This window comes from Euphorbia lathyris, chromosome 1 (assembly GCF_963576675.1).
Source record: "Euphorbia lathyris chromosome 1, ddEupLath1.1, whole genome shotgun sequence".
NCBI classification, from domain to species: domain Eukaryota; kingdom Viridiplantae; phylum Streptophyta; class Magnoliopsida; order Malpighiales; family Euphorbiaceae; genus Euphorbia; species Euphorbia lathyris.
In genome coordinates this window covers 8,065,844-8,069,802 of record NC_088910.1, presented here as the reverse complement: position 1 = coordinate 8,069,802, position 3,959 = coordinate 8,065,844, and the positions used below count along the sequence as shown (strand labels likewise).

Below are 3,959 nucleotides of genomic sequence, written 5' to 3'. Positions count from 1 at the left end.
ACCAATCAGAATTAAGGCGTGATTGGACACCGAAAATGGATAAATTTTAACGGATAAGGAGGTCTGTGAAATAGAGATTTTAGGTTCGTTTGTCGGTTACGTGTAGGGAAGAAAAACTTGATTAATCATCCTACCCCGTCCAAATATTGGTACTAAAAATGTGATTTATGTGTTAACTATTCGTTTCGCTTTGGATTATGAATATAAACCAGGTACTCGTGGGTTTTGGGATTATTGTGTTTTAGGTTTGGATTTGTTTTAATTTGGAATTACGTATATAACATACACGTAATTATATTTATCGAATTAAAACTCCATTTTACTATACGTATATCACATATACGATAAGTAAAATATGAATTTTAATAAGGAATGTTTTAGATGAATTCGAATGACATTTTCACATCGATTCGAATTAATTTAGGCAATTTTATTGATTCGAGATAACATCTCGAATTGATTTATTTTCATTTTTTCAATTACGCATATAACATACCCGTAATCGTATTTTATTGAATTAAAATTTAATTTTATTTTCCGTCTATCACATATGCGATAAATATGATTTGAATTTTAATAAGGAATGTTTTGACTATTTTTTATAAATTCAAACGACGTTTACACATCAATTTGAACCGAGTTCAATTTGTTGAAATTCGAGATAACATCTCGAACCAATTTATTTTGATTTTAGAATCGGGTATATCACATATACACGATATATTTATATTCTGTTTTTTTTATTTAACAAATTAAACGAATTATGTGCATATAAATTTATAAAATACGCAGTATTTAGTAACAAAAAAATATAATAATTTGGGAGATATTTAACTAATTAATATACGTATATGATTAATAAATTGGCGTACGAAAAGTTGAAATTTATAACAAAATAAATGATGTACATAAATCATAAATATTTAAGTAAATAGCAATTAATTAGAGAATACATGAAAATAAATAGGTTGATCTAACAAACTAAATAACTTCAAACTATTGGGATATGAATTAGTTCATGGGAATTAAAATTAAATTAAAAGAAAAAGATTAAATTAATCTCATTAATTTTTTAAATTAAAATGAAAACAATTAATTACACTAACTATAATTATCAGTGCATGAAATAAAAGAAAAATGGGCCAAGAGTTTTACCTCAGTCCTGAGAGGGGCGGATTGGGCCTTGTGGACTCAATGGTTGGGATCAAGAAAATATAGCTTAATAGGTTTTAGGGTTAACCTTAAACCACAACTCAACTCCCCTGCCTCCTCTCGTTCTCTTTCTCTTTTGTTTTCCTCTCCTTCAACTCACGAATTCTTCCATGGCCGCCGATACCAAACTTCCGACCAACAACGAGCCCTCCTCACGTGGTAGTTCGTTCGACGGTGGCTAGGCGGTTCTCGATGGTGTTTTTGCCAACCTCTTCACCGATCTTCTTCGGAGGAAGACCGAGGATATCATTCCGGTCTGCTCCTCGCTACAGCGCCGCCGTCGGTTACACGGTGAGGATCTCATGTCTCTTCTCTTTTTTCTTTTTCTTTCTTTTACGCTTGCATGTCTCTGATTTTTAGCTTCTTCGTGTAGATCTGCTCGTCGTGAATGTCAATAACGGTGGTGACTGAGTCCGGCGGCTAAGATGATCTCCGATGACCACCTCGTGGTGGCTGATGGTGGCAGTCTTCCAGCGGTTCTCCTCTTGCTTCCTCCTTTCTGATGACGACGACATGATGGAGCAGCCGGATACATCTTCCTCCACCGACTCAGTCGATTCCGGTAATGCTTTCTTCATTTTTATTACTTCTGTTTTTGTAATCTTCTTCTTCTTCTTCTCGGATCTTGATTCAATGTCTTTCTTTCTTCAGATTTCTCGTGGACAAATAATAATTGTGTTTGATGGATCTGGTTTTTTTTGGTTTAATTGTTGGTATTGTAAACTTGTTCAAACAGAAGAATGATTTTGGAATTGAAAACAAAAGCCCGTACAGAATAAAGACAAAGTTTTACATCTCCTTTTTCTGGAAAAGTTAGACAAACAGATATGAATGATGAACGTTTTTTCCAACCAAATGAATTTCTGGAAAATCAAATGATCAGAGATGAATGAATTCATGAAAATGAAATGAGTAGATAGATAATTACACTAGATTGTGTAAGGGCAACTAATTTTCATTACTCCATGATTTGATGCAGAAATTCTGCTTATAGAAGTAGAGCTTCACAAATAAGAACTGGTCCCTCTCTAAAGCTTCTTTGTCTAAAATCCGGGGGCTCGTCGGATCTTGGTTTATTTTATTCGGTTATTAACACTTGTTTCTTCCTAATTCATTTCCTGATTTTCCTGTTTTCTCTGTTAACATTTTCATTTTTTGTGCTCTGCTTTCCAGATCTTAGCATAGAGTAGACAAATTGATTATTTTGGTTTTTAAATTGACAGGTTCTTGAGTTTTGTTGTGTGGAAGGTAGCCATTGAGAGGGACCGAGCTTCTTTTCACTTTTGTATTTGCTGGAACAATAGAATAGAAGCTACTGCTGGTATTGATTTATTTTGACAGGAGGGTGGATTTGAGGAGGATACAAGGGGTGTGAAAGGGAACGTTAAGAATAGAGAGAAAGGAAATCACTGCTCTATCTTCTCCTCAAAACCAGAACCTGGCCTTGAAAGGAAGACAGAACTCCTCCAAAGATTACGCAAGAAGAAAAAACAGAACTCAAACTGAAAACCAGATCTTGAAGAAAATATTAAGAAGAAGAAAAGGATGAAGATGGAGGAGATAAGACAAAGATTTAGAAGAAGAATGAGGAAATATGAAGAAGAAAACAGAATGAATTTAAAAATGGAGAGACTCAAACCTTGCTGAAGCTGAAGAATGACACGAAATGAGAGAGCTGAGGATGGAGGACTTTGCTGCCTGCTTGCTCTCTTTTTTTCTGTCTGTTTTGGGTGTCTATTTATAGAAAACCAACAGAACTTGTTGGCTAAGTAGTAACTATATTTTTGTATTTTTGTGGTATTTGAGTTTGTAATTTTTGAGTATTATTGTTGTATTGTAATTTTTGAGTATTATTGCTGTATTGGTTGCTGGTTTGTATTTTGGGTTTCTTGGGTTTACTGTAATAGGCCTTGTGGACTGGGCCTTATTCTTTTGGGCCAATTAATTGTAATTCTAGAATTATAAATAAAATTTCTATTTTTATTTTAGTTCTAAAGAATAAGTGAATTAGATGTTTGTAATTTAAACATTAAGTACCTTATGTTTTTATTTTAATTACTTAACTGTTAGTATTTTATAACTAGACAATGTATTCAAATAAAAAAATAAAAAATTCATATTTAACTAAAGAAATAACATTCCTTTAATTAATAATGAACACTATAACTTAATTGATTAAATCTTTATTATATAAACATTTAATCAATTATAAGGATTATAAGTATAATTTCACTTTGTTTCGCATAATTACTAATTTTTCAACAAATATCAGTATATTAACCAAACATCTACAATGCAAGCATTTACAATAAAATAAATTCATTAGAATTGTAAAATTTCAAAAAAATAAAAATTTACCTCGGACAAAATGGGTATCTACACTCGTTTCTAGTATAAGTTTTTTTTAAAGAAAATTATATTAATGAGCCACCAAAGGGCAAGCATTTAACAAAATAGAAGGAATAAAACTCATTACATCTTCATTAAACATGGGACAAGTGTTAGAACGAGTAGACAACGCAAATGCGTGGACTAGGTCATTCGCGTATCGTATCGCTGAACGAAGCTCGCTAAGAAGGTGGTTTGAAGTGACATGATTAATTTGTCTTAAGTCTGAGTCCACGTGAGAGAGCAATATATTGTTTTAAACAAATTTAGTGGACTAACACTATAAACAAGTTTAGAAGATCAATATAGAAAACTTTAAACAAATTCAGGTGGCAAATATATCAGTTTAAGCAAGTTCA

At 32.4% G+C, this 3,959-nt stretch overlaps 1 long non-coding RNA gene across 1 annotated transcript; it reads left to right on the top strand.

Annotated features, from left to right (window-relative positions):
* The first annotated feature begins 1,237 nt into the window (after positions 1-1,237).
* LOC136220998 (uncharacterized) lies at positions 1,238-3,200 on the top strand. Its single transcript, XR_010684798.1, has 3 exons — positions 1,238-1,503; positions 1,586-1,774; positions 2,436-3,200. It is a non-coding gene; the product is annotated as an uncharacterized lncRNA (long non-coding RNA).
* Positions 3,201-3,959: the final 759 nt, after the last annotated feature.